At 44.4% G+C, this 20060-nt stretch overlaps 1 protein-coding gene across 2 annotated transcripts in view; it reads left to right on the forward strand.

The window, feature by feature from the left end:
• Window positions 1-20060, forward strand: part of LOC124619434 (calbindin-32) — a 747279-nt gene that overhangs the window by 329308 nt on the left and 397911 nt on the right. The gene's annotated exons all lie outside the window — the stretch shown is intronic.

The following is a 20060-nucleotide window of genomic DNA, read 5'->3' on the forward strand; positions in this document are numbered from 1 at the left end:
AGTTAGTCTAAGGAATGACTTTAATCATTCGGCCAGAAGGACTAATCAAATATAACCACAAATGCTGTTTTGATAATGCTACAAGAATGCAAAACCAACAGTTTTGTTACTTCGTCCAAAGGAGCAGTAAAGACCAAAAGAGAAATTCATATACCAGAGGTTTTTTTTAATGAAACAAGCTACCAAGATAAAATTAATAACCAAAAAGGGGTAGTAACGTCGCCACTCGGTCTGAAGGGCCTGAATATCAGTAGTAATAAATATTTGAGAATGGTTGAAGTTAGTGAGTTAGGAATTAAAACCAGCCCGTACTCCTCACCACTAGGAAAAATTTACAATCAGCTGTGCTAGGACTGCATGCTTTAGCAATATGGCACAGACCAGCAGAACAACTAGAAACTTCACCAACGTGGCGAATCGTCCACATAGGGCATGACAGCAACTCTCTATAAAACATAAAATATAAATTATTAAACATTGAAACACATGGTTCAAAATGTAACTCCTATCTAGGCAGGAACTGTTAATGACGCCCGCTTGCCTTCGTAAACCTTCGACTTAGTAAAAGTGACGGCCAGTACTAAATAATAATACCACTCAACAAATTGTAAAATACAAGATCGTTATTGCACTTGGGTCAGAATAAAATTTCAACCACAGATAATATTTTAGGTTCAGTTATTAAGGTACAGAGAGTTAACACTCTTTGCTAGTGACAGTTACACTCGACAATATAACGCCTGAGCCTACTAAAATTGCGAAACACCATAGCACACGACCTTAGAGCAAAACACACCATACGACGCGGGCAGAAATTTAGTGTGACACATCAAGTCAAGAAATTGTCACCGTTAGTACAGAAGGCAGACAAGCATTCAGCGACAGGTTGCAACCAGCACCAACTCGAGTTACGTCAATCACCCCAGTTCCGCCATAGCAACGCGGACACGCCGCGTCAACAGTTGCCACGCCGAGCTTCCTTATCACACAGCCCGTCCAGAACGACTGCCGCCGTCCCGAATGCACACGCTCGTAGCAATCACGTGCGTTCACAGTAAGTTACACCACCTTTCCCGCAATATTTCGCTGCCACACAAACGGAAACTAAACTCCCCGTCTCACTCCGGAAGCAGCACTCGATCCTCTCGTCGTCAGTAGGTCTCTCCCTAGAACGCAGCGCCCTCCGAAATTTAAAAGCAAACGGACCAATCGTGGCAGAGCAAAGCCAAGGCTCCGGAAGACGACACACCACACCTAGGCAAAGATGAAGATGATACGGTTCAGAAATATGTCAGATATTTGTGAAAGATATTTAACATGCCGCGCGGGGTAGTCGCACAGTGTAGTGAGCCTTGTCACGGTTCGCGCGCGCGGCTCCTCCCGTTGGAGGTTCGAGCCCTCCCTCGGACATGGCTGTGTGTGTTGTCCTTTGCGTAAGTCAGTTTAAGTTAGATTAAGTAGTGTGTAAGTTAAAAGACCGATGACCTTCGCAGTTTGGTCCCATAAAACCTTACCACAAACTTTTTTCCAAATATTTAACATGTGTGTATGTGGGCAAAGTAACGTATAAAAAGTTTCGTAAACCCCTGGAACGATTTCAATCAAATGTGGTACACATATTACTTGCAATATGGAAAGAAAAATTGTAGGGGGAAGAACCAACAACCTCCTACTGGGCCGAGTGTGACAACGTGGAGAGCGATGTGAGGACGAGGAGATGCACAGACAGAAAGGTAGGAGGAGGATATAGGCACAGATGGGAGGAGGAGCAGATCTACAGTGATAGAGGAGGAGGAAATGTGCAGAGAGATGGGAGAGGAGGAGATGGACAGAGAAAGGAAAGAAGAGATATGGAGACAAGGGGTGGATATGGAGACAAGGGGTGGAAGAGAGAGGGATGGTGAGGGGGTGAGAAGATGAACGGAAGGAGGTGAAGGAGGATATGGACAGAGAAAGGGAATAGCAGGAGATGGACAGAGGGCCAACTAGAGAGGGACAGAGAGTGGACTTTTAGGATATGGGCAGAAAGAGGGGGTAGTGGAGATGGACAGAGAGAGGAGAGGAGCAGATGGACAAGTAGAATATTGGAATAAATACATACCTGGGCAACGCCAGGTATTCAGCTAGCCCTACGTATTATCAGCTTTGGCCTGTCGTTGTGGTCGAGTATTTCTAGGCGCTTCAGTCCGGAACCACGCGCCTGCTTCGGTCGCAGGTTCGAATCCTGCCTCGGGCATGGACGTGTGTGATGTCCTTAGGTTAGTTAGGTTTAAGTAGTTCTATGTTTAGGGGACTGACGACCTCAGATGTTAAGTCCAGAGTGCTTGGGCCATTTGAACCATTATCTGCTTTGTATTTATACACTTGTTCCTGATATTCAGGAGCCAAACAAACAATATCGATTCTGGCTGGGTAACTATTACAGAGCCTTCATTTCTCGTAATTTTCCAGTATTGCTACCACTTCCGCTGTCACCATCGGCTGTTGATTAATACGTACTTTCCCCTCTCTTCTTTCTGTACCAAGCGAGATGGCGCTGTGGTTAAAACGCTAGATGGAGGTTCATATCCAGGAGTTCTATGATTACCACAAATCACTTAAGGTGAATGGCGATGCAACATGTCCACTCCAAATTGCTTTGAAAAACGTGTCGATGTGGGCTGGTTGCTACAGCCTAACAGTTCACGTGGCAGTTGCGGTTGAACGTATAGCCTTCAAGCACAAGTCGCTCAAGTTCAACCCACTTACCCTGCATTCTGTAATAGTCGTGTCCGTCTCGCAGACGATCCCGCATGATTGTAGCTCCGCTGATTACAGTCCGCAGATTACACCTGTCGTGATTGCAGCGAGGATCAAGAATTCTTTAAGTAACGTGAGCGATTTCGTAACTTTTTAGGACGCCAGAATAATTTATTGCCTTGGTACGATTTGACCCAGTAAACTTCTTCACACTCAGAATGCAAAGACTACGCATTGGTTAAAAACACATGTCGCACTGTGTACATGCAGATCGTCCTTGTCCTAGCCCTCCTTCCCAAAAGAAATTTCCAATCTTAGTTTACAAACATGGTATTCCAAACTTAACCTGCCAGGAATGAACCGACGAACTCTACTGTCAACAGTGAAATCACGCCACGAACCTTGTGTCCAGCTATTTTGGTGTATCTGTTCTCCACTTTGAGACAATCAGCGGCCAGGAGCGGCAACGCTTACTTTTAAAAACGAGCAGTGAACAGTCAGTGGGAGAAGAGAGAACATATTTCTCTGTAACATATTTTTCTGTGGTGTCACCTACACACCTTCTCCGTCACCTCATGCCACCAACGCATCCAGGGCATGATCACGACGCATCACGACGCAATATGTATTGCACATTTGGGTTTATGCCATATCGCAATATGTTAAATTTTCTAAATGGGGCAATTAGATACAAATGTTAAAGCGGGATGATTTACTTTCTCATCATTCGCAAAATAGACGACTAATGACTTCGTCGTTGACAAAAGTTACATCCTAATCTTCGATTCCTGTGTTCCTTATTTCTGTATTATCCCAAGAGGAACTCCCAGCTTTAACGTAGTCTTAGACCCCATTCTTCTCGGCCTTCGAGGTTTTCCTGTTAATCACAACCGCTGCCACCAGCGGAGACTCATCAACGAGCTACATAAGCGCTGTACGTAAAATTCTTATGAAGCTTTTACTTCGACAAATTTAATTCATTACTCGATTGAAACAAATTCTCCATGCATACAAAAGCGGTTAAATACAAATGATAGTTTCACCTAAACATGCGCCTCATTGTAGTGAATATTTTGGTTATCACCAATTTCTCCATGCTCAGCTACTGCAGAATTGTTCAATGCATAGGAAAAACAGTTAACAGAGCATCTCTGCATCCTCTCATTGTTTGATGCAGGTTACATCTAGATTACATCTCTGCAAACCACTGCGAAGTGCACGGCAGAGAATACCTCCCACTGTACCAGCTATACGGCAACTTTCCGTTCCATTCAGGTATGGAGCGTGAGAAGGATGACTGGTTAAATGCCTCTGTTGTAATTAATGTAATCTTTTCTTCACGATCTCTGTGGGAGCGATACGTAGTAGGCTGATGCATTTCTATAGTCATTACATAAAGCCGGTTCCTGGAAGTGTGTAAGCGCTTTCGGTATAGTTCACATCATCTTACAAAGACTGCCAGTTCAGTTCCTTTTGCATCTCCGTGACACTCTCCCACGGGTCGAACAAACCTGTGTCCATTAGTCTTGCTTTTCTCTGTATACGTTAGTTTCGTATGGCATAGATCCCGTTCACTTTAGCAATAGTCTACGATGAGGCCGCGAGATACGGAAAGATGTCAGCTAGATTACATGAGATTCCGAAATCAGATATTGGATTGTAGGGTGTACACATATAAACAAATAGCATTATAAAAAGTGGCTTGTTGCTGTTATCTTCTCTGCAAGAATCAACGTGTATAGTTACTTTGGATTCGCAAGCCCGAAGAAGGGATGCATCTACAGCGCGAAGTGTGCACGCGTAAATTTAGTATTACACTGTGTCACACCTTTCTGTAGTTACTTATGCCACATTCTAAATAAATTAACTACTAAATAAATAACGATTAAGAATATACACGGAACGCACTCTTTCTTGGCGAAATTCATTTGTGATACATGGGTGGGTAAGAAGCCAACAACTTTGAACATGGCTGACGTTTGCAGCAACCGTACACACAAATTTAAAATGTATGTAAAAATCTGCCAACCGGTTGCATACCTTTTCTATATACCTTGACCAGGTTTCGTCACCTCTAAGGGTGACTTCATCAGACGGTAAGGTAATTACCTAAAATGAATATGAGCGTAACTAACACACCAGATAGTCTCTGTGCCCTAGTTATGCAAACTTTCAAATGGTTCAAATGGCTCTGAGCACTATGGGACTCAACTGCTGTGGTCATTAGTCCCCTAGAACTTAGAACTAGTTAAACCTAACTAACCTAAGGACATCACAAACATCCATGCCCGAGGCAGGATTCGAACCTGCGACCGTAGCAGCCACACGGTTCCGGACTGCGCGCCTAGAACCGCGAGACCACCGCGGCCGGCTATGCAAACTTTCTTTTCAAATTTTGTGTCATATAACGAACTGATGTTCTTCATTACGTATGTAATTCCCGTCGTATTTAACTCTGGTTCTACCTGTGCTACGTAAAACGTAGCGAACTTCGTAGTATTTTATCCCGTTGATGCTCATTTATAAATGTTAGTGGCCGTGCGGTTCTAGGCGCTACAGACTGGGAGCCGAGCGACCGCTCCGGTCGCAGGTTCGAATCCTGCCTCGGGCATGTGTGTGTGTGATGTCCTTAAGTTAGTTAGGTTTAATTAGTTGTAAGCTCTAGGGGACTGATGACCACAGATGTTAAGCCCCATAGTGCTCACAGCCATTTTGAACCATTTTATAAATGTTACTCAATAATTTGTAAAATTAATTTTTGTTAAAAGTCATATTGGCTATACGTATGATTTACTTCAGAAAATGTGTAATATAGAAAATTGTTTTTCTCACGTTACAAGTGGCCCGTTTGTGGCACGCCCTACATTACGTTTACTTGGTAGCGTGACTAGTTGCCACACAGTCAGTATCCACACACACCACACAGGTGTTACTTATGTTTTAATGTTTGACATTTTGAAGAGCATTATGTCTTATGTTTTAATGTATGACTTGAGCAACTCAGCTCTTAAATGACTGCACATCTTTGACGATATGTTCTTCATGTAAGTACTATTTGTTTTACACTCGTTTACATTACTGTAAACTTTTATTAGATAAGATATTTACCTGAATATTCATTTTAGGTAATTACCTTACCTTCCGATGAAGTCACCCTTAGAGATGACGAAACCTGGTCAAGGTATATAGAAAACCTATGCAACCGGCTGGCAGATTTTTACAAATTTTTCAAATCATTTTGATACCTTCTTGGGTTATCAGGAGGTCAATGGTGCTATATCGTTCCAAAGTTTCGACGAGTTTCCTACTCTTCAGCTTCAGGTTGGGATGAAAACCTTACAACAACACGACCCCACAGCTCAGGCGATACTGTGATAAATTTCATCATCCATTAAATAACTTTCATTTACTTGAAGCTCACATTCTGTTGATGGTTAAAAAAATTGATTGTGCAGTTAGGGCTTTACCGAAGGTATTTAAGTGCTGCAAGTCAATGGTGGTTCTGAAACGAATGAACGGGTGCGGGAGCCTGTGAACTACCTGTGGGTGTCGTGAAGCACTGAGATGAGGACCGGAGTGGTGTAAACACTCGGACGACAGTGAGAGAGAGGCATTTGTTAGGCGGCGGCCGCGTGTTCCGCTCTGTTTTTGTGTGTGTTGTGCGTGCGTGTGTGTGTGTGTGTGTGTGTGTGTGTGTGTGTGTGTGTGTGGCGGGCGGAGTGCGCGCGACAGCTGTCAGCGTGCCGCCTCAGCGGGCAGCCCCTGTGACAAATAACCGATAACACAGCGCCGGCGCTTTTGCTTTCTCTGCCGCCGATACTCGAATTGTCCGCTCCTTTCTTCTCGAAACAATACGTGCATGTTTCAAAAACGTACACCTCGAAAGCATTTTATACCACACATTTTCTACTTCACGACCTGCACCATCGTTTATTCACTACTGTCCATTAAAATTGCTACACCACGAAGATGATTTGCTACAGACGCGAAATTTAACAGACAGGAAGAAGGTGCTGTGATATGCAAATGATTAGCTTTTCAGATCATTCACACAAGGTTGGGGCCGGTGGCGACACCTACAACGTGCTGACATGAGGAAAGTTTGCAACCGATTTCTCATACACAAACAGCATCTGACCGGCGTTGACTGGTGAAACGATTTTGTGATGCCTCGTGTAAGGAGGAAAAATGCGTACCATCACGTGTCCGACTTTGATAAACGTCGGATTGTAGCCTAACGCGATTGCCGTTTATCGTATCGCGACATTACTGCTCGCGTTGGTCGAGAACCAATGACTGTTAGCAGAATGTGGAATCGGTGGGTTCAGCATGGTAATACGGAACGCCGTGCTGGATCCCAGCGGCCTCGTATCACCAGCAGTCGAGATGACAGCCATCTTATCCACACGGCTGTAACGGATCGTGCAGCCACGTCTCGATCCCTGAGTCAACAGGTGGGGACGTTTGAAAGACAACAACCATCTGCACGAACAGTTCGACGACGTTTGCAGCAGAAAGGACTAACTTCTTGGAGACCATGGCTGAGGTTACCCTTGACGTTGCATCACAGACGGGAACGCCAGCGATGGTGTACTCAACGACGAACCTGGGTGCACGGATGGCAGAACGTCATTTTTTTGGATGAATCCAGGTTCTGTTTACAGCATCATGATCGTCGCATCCGGGTTTGGCGACATCGCAGTGAACGCACATTTGAATCGTGTATTCGTCATCGCCATACTGACGTATCACCCGGCGTGATGGTATGGGGTGCCATCGGTTACACGTCTCGGTCACCTCTTGTTCGCATTGACGGCACTTTGAAGAATGGACGTTACATTTCAGATGTGTTACGACCCGTGGCTTTACCTTCATTCGATCCCTGCGGAGCCCCGTTCATTTCAGCAGGATAATTCACGACCGCGTGTTGCAGGTCCTGTACGGGCCTTCCTGGATAGAGAAATTGTTCGACTGCTGCCCTGGCCAGCACATTCTCCAGATCTCTCACCAACTGAAAACGTCTGTTCAATGGTGGCCGAGAAATTGGCTCGTCACAATAAGCCAGTCACTACTCTTTATGAACTGTGGTATCGTGTTGAAAGTGCATGGGCAGCTGTACCTGTACACGCCATCCAAGCTGTGTTTGACTCAATGCCCAGGCGTATCAAGGCCGTTATTACTGCCAGAGGTGGTTGTTCTGGGTAATGATTTCTCAGGATCTATCCACCCAAATTGCGTGAAAATTTAATCACATGTCAGTTCTAGTATAATATATTTGTCCAATGAATACCCGTTTATGGTATGCATTTCTTCTTTGTGGAGCAATTTTAATGGTAAGTAGTGTATTTTAACTCGTCGCCGCTGATTGCGCGTAATGTTCCTATGAAGCTGACAGCAGTGATTCCCTCCCATTCCTTTCCTTTCTCCCACTCCCCACGTTCAATTGCATTCATCTGCATTTCTACTTGGTGTAGCAATTTTAATGTCCAGTAGTGTACATTCACTATCTGAGTACCCAGAATTTCCCGAGTATGTAGGTAGTTTCTGTGAGTTACTACAGGTACAGATCATTCTTGGCAACCGGAATAAATTAATTATGGGATTCCTTTACCGAACTCTCAATTCAGATGATACAATTTCTGAAAGAAGGAAATCTTGAGTCTAATTTCAAACACGTAGCCGACTCACAAAATTATAGTTGGTGGCGATTTCAATTTATCCTCAATATGTTTGCGAAAACGCGTGCTTAAATGCAGAGGTACGCATAAAACGTCATTCTAAATTGTGCTAAAGGCATTCTCTGAATATTATTTCGAGCGATTAGTTCATGAGTCTACTCGAATAGTGAAAGGTTGTGAAAACACACTTGACCTCTTTACAAAAAGTAATCCTGAGGTAGGAAGTAGCGAGCATCAAAATGGATACGGGTATTAGTGAACAAAGGGTCGTCACCGCGAGTAACTCCCAAATCTACCAAAAATAAACGAAAAATTTACCTATTAGAAAAAGCAGGTAAAATTCGGTTGTCGCTTTCCTGAGAGACAATCTCCATTCCTTCCAAATTAACAATGTAAGTGTAGATGGGATGTAGCTTCAGTTCAAAGACGCAGCAGAATTGACAGCAATTGAGAAATTGATACCAGAAAAATTGCAAACGACGGAGCTGATACCCACGATACACAAAACAGGTCAGAAAACTGTTACGGAAGCAAAGAAAAAACCATATTAAATTTAAACGAACACAAACCCCAAAGGTTAGTAACCTTTTAGAGAAGATCGAAATTTAGCGCAGACCTCAATGCGAGACGCTTGTAATAAATCGAAGCGCCAAAGAAACTGGTTTGGGCATGTGAATTCAAATAAAGAGACATGCCGCGCGTTGTAGCCGTGCGGTCTGAGGCGTCGTGTTACGGCTAGCCTCGTCGGAGGTTCGAGTCATCCCTCGGGCATGGGTGTGTGTGTCGTCCTTACCGTAAGTTAGATTAAGTAGTGTGTAAGCTTAGGGACCGATGACCTCAGCAGTTTGGCCCCATAAGACCTTACCACGAATTTACAGAGACATGGCAACAGGCAGTATACGGCGCTGCAGTCGGCAACGCCTATATAAGACCACAAGTGTCTGGCGCGATTGTTAAATCGGTTACTGCCGCTGCAATGGAAGGTTATCAAGATTTAAGTGAGTTTGAATGTGGTGATATAGTCGGCGCACGAGTGATTGGACACAGCACCTCCTAGATAGCAATGAAGCGGGGATTTTCCTACGACCATTTCACGTGTGTGCCATGAATATCAGGAATCGGGTAAAACATCAAATCTCCGACACCGCTGCGGCCGGAAAAGGATCCTGCAAGAACGGGACCAACGACGACTGAAGTGAATGGTTCGGACTGACAGAAGTCCAACCCTTCCGCGAGTTACAGCAGTTTTCAATGGTGGGACGCCAACAAGTGTCAGCGTGCGAACCATTCAACGAAACATCATCTATATGGGCTTTCGGAGCCGAATGCCCACTTGTGTACCCTTCATGACGGCACGACACAAAGCTTTACACCTCGCCAGGGTCCTTCAACACCGACATTGGACCCTTGATATGACTGGAGACATGTTGCCTGGTCGGACGAGTCTCGTTTCAAATTGTATAGAGCTGATGGACGTTAATGGGTATGGAGACAACCTTATGGACCCATTGACACTGCATGTCAGCAGGGGATTGTTCAAGCTGGTGGAGGCTCTGTAATGGTGTGGGGCGTGTGCAGTTCGAGTGATATGGGACCCCTGATACGTCTAGATACAACTCTTACAGGTGACACGCGCGTAAGCATCCTGACACATCACCTGCATCCATTCATGTTCATTGTGCATTCCGACGGACTTGGGCAATTCCAGCAGGACAATGTGACACTCCACACGTCCAGAATTGCTGCTGAGTGACTCCAGGAACACCATTCTGACATTAAATACTTCCCCTGGCCACCAAACTCCCCAAACGCGAAATTTATTGAGCATACCTGGGATACCTTGCAACGTGATGTTCAGAAGAGACCTCCACTTTCTCGTACTCTTACGGATTTGAGAACAACCCTGGGGGATTCATGGTGTCAGTTCCCTCCGGCACTACTTCAGACATTGGTCGAGTCCATGTCACTTCGCGTTGCGGCACTTATGCGCGCTCGCGGGGGCCCTACATGATATTATACAGGTGTACCAGTTTCCTTGGCTCTTCAGTGTAGTTTCCACAGCGAAATGTAGTCTCGAAACCTGGCATAAAATCCAAAGAGCCTCTGGACGTACGCAAAATATGCTAGTGGCAAGATACAACAATGCGATAGTAATGGAAATATCGTCAAGGGCAGTGCTGCTAAAGCGGAGTTACTAGACACAGTCTTCCGAAATTTCTTCACCAAAGAAGATGAAGTGAATATTCCAGAATTCAAATCAAGAACTGTTCCCAACATGAGTGACTTAGAAGCAGATATCCTCGGAGTAGCGAAGCAACTTACATCACTTAATAATAGCAGATTGTATACCAATTAGGATGCTTTCAGAGTATGCCTATGCATTAGGTCCATACTTAACAATCATATAGGGTAGAACGGGGTTAATTACATAAGGGGCTATTGAATAAATGTAAGCCCTAGCGCATGCGCCGTGACAACAACAAAGGGGAAACGCCAATATGTAAGAGATTGTTCTTGTCGGAAGTCTTGAGTGTCCGGTGAATACGTCTATTTAGTATACTGACTACAGAAAGTAACTGAAGATTTATTTAAGATATAGAAGGTAAGTAATTCACAATTGGCCATCGACGATTTGTAAATCTGACATGGTATTCGCTAGGGATTTCCTGCAGTTATTAAGAAATAGAAGCAGTGAAAGAAGTTGAGGAATGATACTGAGTCCTTCCTACGCCACACTGGCGACTGGTGCTGTCATCTGTTAGAGAACTGGGGAACTACTTCACGTTAGTGTTTAAATGCACTTTGGAGCTAAATGAATAACTAAGAACGGGACTTTAAGAATAGATAGTGGAAACTGATTGGATGCTAGTTACAATGTATTTAAAAAATATCTTCTGTTTTGTAATATTACTGAAATTATTCGTTCATTTTCTTCAGATGGTGATGATCCATAAAAGGGAAGGACCAGTGGTAGATGAAGGAGACAGTTGAGGCAGCGATGAGACATTACTATTAGAAGCCAGTGAAACTTATGGCGTGCCATTTACGAGGTTTTGCCGACATATGGAAAAGAAAAATATGGCATTATGGGTATCAGCAATCTTTCACCAAAAATATATGCATGTGGTGACTCTGCTGAACTGGTAACAGTATAGTGTATTTGGGAGAAAGAGGATTCGAACTGACACAGAAAAATATGCATACCGCAACCTTCAAACAAGCTGTCAAGAACAACGTCAAACACCCCTGGAAATACATATCTGCAAAGGACTGGTGTGTTACATTCTGTAAAACAAAGACTCTTCCGTTGACAAAACCAGAGGGTCTCTCGAAAGCAAGAGCAGCAGCACTAATCCGAGAGACTGTGAAAGAGCACATCGAACTTTTAAATTAGCTTCTTACAGATTTGTCTCCCAGAAACAGTGTTGCCACTCAACAATAGATCTCCCGAATGTCATTGCAGAGAAAGGGACAAAAGAGCTGCTTTCTTTAAACAGCCCTGAAAGAGGTGAGAACGTTACGGATACTGCTTGTTGCAAAGCAGCTGGTGTATATTTACCGCCACTCGTTCTCTTGAAGGGCCAAAGACACAAGTCGCAGCTGACGTTGCCCAATGGGTCCATTTCATGCATGAGAGAAAGTGGATGGATAAATCAGCAAATATTTCTGAAATGACTCAAATTTTCTCAAGAAAATAGAGTGCCAGGAAAATTACTTATTATTGTGGACGGGGATCTGTTACATTCTTCACTATCGGCACTGGAATTCTGCCTAAAGAATGAGATCGTAATGTTCTGTTTACCTTCATTCACTAAGCATGTGCTACAGCCGTTGGACAGATGTGTTTTCAAGACACACTACTTTGATATATTGACAAAATGGCAGCAAAGAAATCTCAACACCAAAATGGGCAAAATTCATTGTAATTGGATATTCAGTGAAGCACGGATGTCAACTGCGTCAGTCCGCTTAGCTGTAAGTGGATTTTCCGCACGGGGATCCCCTTCAACGTAGTCACCAGCGTTGTGTAGAACCCGTTGCCAGCGACGTGGAAGGCGTAGTATACCGTTAGCAGAGCCTGTTCTGTTGATGGTGCGAATGGAGCGGTTCATTGCCTGTCAAATCTCTGGAACAGTTCTGAAGCGAATGCCACGAAGTGGTTCCTTCATCTTCGGAATCAAATCAAAGTTTCTAGGACTTGAGTCCGGGGAGTATGGTGGATGGTACAGTACTTCCCAGTCCCCTCGACCGAACAGAGCAGCCACAGCTTGCGCTGTATGCGCCCTCGCATTGTCGTGCGAAATGATGGGTGGGTTGCGCAGAAAGTGTGGCCCTTTCTTTCGCAAAGCTGGTAGCAGGTGAGGCTAGAAAAAAAAAACAGAGCAGTAATACTGTGCATTGACGCACTGACAGTCTGCCGTGGAGGAGCGTAATGCGTTAAGATAACACCATCACAGTCGTACACGAGAATCACCATAACTTTACACCGCTCCATTCGCACCATCAACAGAACAGGCTCTGCTAACGGTATACAACAGCTTCCACATCGTTGGCAACGGGTTCTACACAACGCTGGTGACTACTTTGAAGGACAGTAACAGGTTCAAACATGTAACTCTTCTGTATCTGTTGTGAATAAATAGTTGGCATTATTTAAGTTTCAACCCTCGTGAGTATGTATGTGCGTATGTATGTATGTACTAAATCAGGGACCTAGAAACGACTGAGAGGTTTCATCTCGCCGCAGTCCTCATTAGTTCGCAACCCTACAACAGGCCACAGCAGTCACCCAACCCACCGCCGCCCCACACTGAACTCAGGGTTATTGTGCTTTCGGCCCCTAGTGGACCCCCCAGGAACGTCTCATACCAGACGATTGTAACCCCAAATGTTTGTGTGGTAGAATAATTATGGTCTGCCGGCCGGAATGGCCGTGCGGTTCTAGGCGCTACAGTCTGGAACCGAGCGACCGCTACGGTCGCAGGTTCGAATCCTGCCTCGGGCATGGATGTGTGTGATGTTAGTTAGGTTTAATTAGTTCTAAGTTCTAGGTGACTGATGACCTCAGAAGTTAAGTCGCATAGTGTTCAGAGCCATTTGAGCCAATTATGGTGTACGTGCACGTGGAAACGGTGTTTGCGGAGCAATCGCCGGCACAGTGTAACTGAGGCGGAATAAGGGGAACCAGCCCGCAATCGCTGAGGTAGATGGAAAACCGCCTTAAAAACCATCCACGGATTGCCCGGAACACCGGACCTCGACACCAATCCACCGGGCAGATTCGTGCCGGGGACAGGCACTCCTCCTCGCTCGGGAAGCAGTTCGTTATATGGCGCGGCTAGCCGGGCGAGCAAGGTAATACTGAGTTTTCCAGCAACGCGAAGCTATGTTATGTCTTAGCAGTCCGCCCAGTCTACGACGTCCGATATCTGTAATGAGGCGTGGCCGCCCAATCCCACGATGTCTGGACTTGGTTTGGCCACGTGTTAAAGACATTCGCTACAGGACACCTCGAACACCCGACAAGTTGTGAAATTTCCGAAATGCTCTTGCCGAGCCTCCGGGCCATCAGAATCTGCGCTCGGTCAAACTCAGATCTCGCGAATTCGCCATTCTACACACGGAGAGCACGCTCACTGACGCTAAATACACCGTGCGCGTGTCTGACTATCAGTCATTCCTCGCCAGGTGACACTGCTATCGCCTGGACTGGTTTATATCGATAGTAGGTCGGGCTTAGTAATAGTCTGGCTGATTATGTACATACAGGGTGACACCGTGGTGTTGTTACAAAATTTCCAGGGATGATGGAGAAGGATAAATGTATTAATCTGAGGTGCGTGTCCCTGTACAGGAAACGGCCGAGTCGAAAGCTATAAGCGAAAGCCCTTCTGACACCTCTGTCATTGGAATACACGTACATGTACTGTTGTTGCTAAAATTGTAGAATAGGTAACATTCAGGGTTGGTAATATGGACCAAAACAAAAAAAAGTCCAGTGAAAATGGTCTCTAAACACATACCCTAATACTATGAGCACTTATTCAATAGAGGAGATGCTTCATACTAGCAGCTCCTCGGGTATGTACGAGGGCAGTTCAATAAGTAATGCAACACATTTTTTTTCTCGGCCAATTTTGGTTGAAAAAACTGGAAATTTCTTGTGGAATATTTTCAAACATTCCCGCTTCGTCTCGTATAGTTTCATTAACTTCCGACAGGTGGCAGCGCTGTACGGAGCTGTTAAAATGGCGTCTGTAACGGATGTGCGTTGCAAACAACAGGCAGTGATCGAGTTTCTTTTGGCGGAAAACCAGGGCATCTCAGATATTCATAGGCGCTTGCAGAATGTCTACGGTGATCTGGCAGTGGACAAAAGCACGGTGAGTCGTTGGGCAAAGCGTGTGTCATCATCGCCGCAAGGTCAAGCAAGACTGTCTGATCTCCCGCGTGCGTGCCGGCCGTGCACAGCTGTGACTCCTGCAATGGCGGAGCGTGCGAACACACTCGTTCGAGATGATCGACGAATCACCATCAAACAACTCAGTGCTCAACTTGACATCTCTGTTGGTAGTGCTGTCACAATTGTTCACCAGTTGGGATATTCAAAGGTTTGTTCCCGCTGGGTCCCTCGTTGTCTAACCGAACACCATAAAGAGCAAAGGAGAACCATCTGTGCGGAATTGCTTGCTCGTCATGTGGCTGAGGGTGACAATTTCTTGTCAAAGATTGTTACAGGCGATGAAACATGGGTTCATCACTTCGAACCTGAAACATAACGGCAATCAATGGAGTGGCGCCACACCCACTCCCCTACCAAGAAAAAGTTTAAGGCCATACCCTCAGCCGGTAAAGTCATGGTTACAGTCTTCTGGGACGCTGAAGGGGTTATTCTGTTCGATGTCCTTCCCCATGGTCAAACGATCAACTCTGAAGTGTATTGTGCTACTCTTCAGAAATTGAAAAAACGACTTCAGCGTGTTCGTAGGCACAAAAATCTGAACGAACTTCTCCTTCTTCATGACAACGCAAGACCTCACACAAGTCTTCGCACCCGAGAGGAGCTCACAAAACTTCAGTGGACTGTTCTTCCTCATGCACCCTACAGCCCCGATCTCGCACCGTCGGATTTCCATATGTTTGGCCCAATGAAGGACGCAATCCGTGGGAGGCACTACGCGGATGATGAAGAAGTTATTGATGCAGTACGACGTTGGCTCCGACATCGACCAGTGGAATGGTACCGTGCAGGCATACAGGCCCTCATTTCAAGGTGGCGTAAGACCGTAGCATTGAATGGAGATTACATTGAAAAATAGTGTTGTGTAGCTAAAAGATTGGGGAATAACCTGGTGTATTTCAATGCTGAATAAAACAACCTCTGTTTTAGAAAAAAAATGTGTTGCATTGCTTATTGAACTGCCCTCGTATTTTAGAGGCCATGTTTACAGGGTCTTTTTTCTTTTCTTGGTCCATACTACCACCTATGGAAGTTACATACCCTACATTCTTAGCAACAACAGTACCTGTTCATGTATTCTACTGTCAGAGGTATCAGATTGATTTTCGCTTGCATCTTTCGACTCGTTCGTTTCCGAACCAGGGGCCTTTACCTCAAACAGATGCATTCATCCGTTTTCATCGTCCTTGAAAGCTCATAACTTCATCACGGAATCAATCCGTTGCATACATACTTGTACAGGCCCCTGCGCCTACAACTCTGATGCTCTGTAGCAGCATTGTATGACATCTCCAGATATGGATACTTATGTAAAACTTGATATACAAGACCCCTGTACAACCTCTAGAACTGTGTTACATGAACCCTCAAACACCCTGTATATCTAACTTCTATTTGCAGCAAACGTCATGTGTAACACAGCAACTTCTAGATATATTAGCTTTTATGATGAAATGAGCACCGTTGTGGTAAAAACTATGAAATTGGTTTGGCTGTGTGCATAATGGCTATTGTACCTCTGCTCATAAATTAACTACAGCCTAGGTTTGGCAGGCTATGCTTTTGGAGTTGCTAGCAGAAGTCTCGAAAATTCTTGTCCAATTTACCTCAGATTTTAAATTGACATGACAATAAGCATACAAATCAACTTAGGTTGTACATTTTTTTTAATCGACAATGTACAGGTTTTCTATTAAAACCGACTACAAGAAAGAAAATGGTGGCTATGGTGTGCTTGGAAAATGTGTGGTTTAATTTTCTTTTTGGAAGTCAATTTTAGCTTTGGTAGTGGTGCATTTAAGCCGTATAACAAATTGTTTCTACAATACGTATTCTTTCTTCTTATATAGTGCGTAACAGGTGCAAGTGTATATATTTCTATTGGTGGCAGAGGATGGTGTACTGAACAGCACGCCGGGTCATACCCCAATTATCCGCGGATTACAACCATGGTCTGCTACCATTGAAATGTTGGTGGACGCTCCAGGATAAGGTAACAACTAAACGGGTGTGGGAAATGTTGAGGCCATCTACCATAAGGCATTTTTTACTTCACAAGAGTTCAACAATATTTTATTGCACAGATACCAAAACTCTAACAGAATACAAATTATTCAGGCAATTGCTACAAAGTTTCTTCAATTAAACCAATTGATGATGAATTAGTTCATTTGAACGAATAAAATGCACCAATTTAGGAAGGACTGACAGGCATGTAATACAATAACTCAAACACGCGCTTAGCGCTGGGCAAGCAAAGAGAGCAGTGATGTTAAAGATTATGGTTCCAACATTTGGTTGGTCAGAGACGGTGCTTGACATAATAAGTATAACTTACAAGAAGTGTAACAACATAAAGTTAGACAAGCCTGGTATGTGACGAGCTGAGGTCCGTTAAGTACTAATATTTTATGCAATAAGCATGGGAACAGTTCTTAATACAAATGTTCACTACTTAATCATTCAGAGAAGCCCCTTGGCTATAATCAAGAAGCTAACGTGGAAAAATAATGAAACACGATTTAAAAAATTAAGAAATATTAAAACTATTACGTTAAAACCAAACTTCAAAGCGGGATAACACGGAACGGACAGGTACGGCCGCCCAGGTCTGAGTAAGATGGTTCAAAATAACGGGCACTTCTTGTTAAATTAACGTCCGACTGCTACGAGATAGAAACACAACTTATGATGGATTCCGTTGCAAGTTAGGATGCCGCTATGTCTCAGATGCTACTGTGAGGCGGGTTGCGGCGTGACGCCTGCGCTCACTTACACAGCTGACTCGAGCAGCCTGCGCCCATCGAATCGGTGGGTAACAGATAACAGCTCAGGGCGGCGCGTCTACACACTACGAACAGCTCGGAAAGACGAAAGCAGACAAACAAACATACAATTCATGTGCAATAATCATAAACATACAAAAATGCTCACACCATGACAAAAAACTCAATGTGACCAAACCTCATGTATTACAACAACAATATTACAATAAGAATTACTAAAAGGATTAGCCCGTTAACCTTACAATAAAATATAACAACAGTCGATGTAATAACCAAGAAATCACAGAGTATTCAACACATTAACTTAAGTGACTTAAAAGGTAACAGCCAAATCTTGAGGGATAACATTCAAGCCGGCCGAAGTGGCCGTGCGGTTAAAGGCGCTACAGTCTGGAACCGCAAGACCGCTACGGTCGCAGGTTCGAATCCTGCCTCGGGCATGGATGTTTGTGATGTCCTTAGGTTAGTTAGGTTTAACTAGTTCTAAGTTCTAGGGGACTAATGACCTCTGCAGTTGAGTCCCATAGTGCTCAGAGCCATTTTTGATAACATTCAAACAACTACAATAGTAATTATATTTACAACAATAAATATAAATACTTTTGAAGAAGGCAAAATTTCATCAGAGTAATGGAACTTAGTTGCCCAAACGAGCCAAGATTCGATGGGCCGCTGGCATTTGCTTACTACGGGCACAGGCAATTTTATAGTCGTTACATTGGCAAAGGAAGCAACAACTTCCAATACAAATAAGACTCAGTTTCGACCTCACTAGTTGCTAATACACGTGGCGGCCTACAAGATATGACACAATTAATTTCAGGCCCAAATGACAAGATAAGCATCTACATCTACATCCATACTCCGCAAGCTACCCGACGGCGTGTGGCGGAGGGTACCTTGAGTACCTCTATCGGTTCTCCCTTCTATTCCAGTCTCGTATTGTTCGTGGAAAGAAGGATTGTCGGTATGCTTCTGTGTGGGCTCTAATCTCTCTGTCCGCAGCTCGTGGTCGTGAGGTAGCGTTCTCGCTTCCCACGCCCGGGTTCCCGGGTACGATTCCCGGCGGGGTCAGGGATTTTCTCTGCCTCGTGATGACTGGGTATTGTGTGCTGTCCTTAGGTTAGTTAGGTTTAAGTAGTTCTGAGTTCTAGGGGACTGATGACCATCGATGTTAAGTCCCATAGTGCTCAGAGCCATTTGAACCAGCCATCTAATCTCTCTGATTTTATCCTCATGGTCTCTTCGCGAGATATACGTAGGAGGGAGCAATATACTGCTTGACTCTTCGGTGAAGGTATGTTCTCGAAACTTTAACAAAAGCCCGTACCGAGCTACTGAGCGTCTCTCCTGCAGAGTCTTCCACTGGAGTTTCTCTATCATCTCCGTAACGCTTTCGCGATTACCAAATGATCCTGTAACGAAGCGCGCTGCTCTCCGTTGGATCTTCTCTATCTCTTCTATCAACCCTATCTGGTACGGATCCCACACTGCTGAGCAGTATTCTAGCAGTGGGTGAACAAGCGTACTGTAACCTACTTCCTATGTTTTTGGATTGCATTTCCTTAGGATTCTTCCAATGGATCTCAGCCTGGCATCTGCTTTACCGACGATCAACTTTATATGAGCATTCCATTTTAAATCACTCCTAATGCGTACTCCCAGATAATTTATGGAATTAACTGCGTCCAGTTGCTGAACTGCTATTTTGTAACTAAATGATAAGGGATCTATCTTTCTATGTATTCGCAGCACATTAAACTTGTCTACATTGGGATTCAATTGCCATTCCCTGCACCATGCGTCAATTCGCTGCAGATCCTCCTGAACAAGTTGCAATTAATATAAATTTTAAAACACATCAGATATGGCACTCAGATAATTTCAAACAGAGGCGTTAAACGTAAATTTAACACTTAAGAGAGAGTGATGGAGAACCACAGACAATCCAGCGAGGCGGCAGCAACTTCAACACAGGACCAGTTATGCCAGTCAAGTAATGAGTAATCATCTTGACGTTGAACCCCTTTTGTCTGTGTTTGCTTTAACAATAAGATATGCTTTTGGGTGGGGTCTGTCATAATAATAAAAAACACACTGATGATGCTGCAACTGTACTGAAACATGTCTGGCACAACAAACAAAACTTGTTTTCCTAAAGGCGGACCCCACCCAAAAACATACGTTATTCAGGTAATGAATACCTTACCCCTAAAGGGCAGAAGAGTCAGGACTAGGAAATGAACAGCACTCAGCAACTATGCCCCTTGACTCCAGGGTAAACCGGCCGCGTCAACATTAGCCCCAAGTATTATCGAACAAGGCAACTCTACTGACCACCAGCCGTGTACACAGCCGTGTGCCCATAATCTCCGTGAACAGCCCGCCGTGAGTCAC

The sequence above is a fragment of the Schistocerca americana genome, chromosome 6 (genome assembly GCF_021461395.2).
Source record: "Schistocerca americana isolate TAMUIC-IGC-003095 chromosome 6, iqSchAmer2.1, whole genome shotgun sequence".
Taxonomy (NCBI): Eukaryota; Metazoa; Arthropoda; class Insecta; order Orthoptera; family Acrididae; genus Schistocerca; species Schistocerca americana.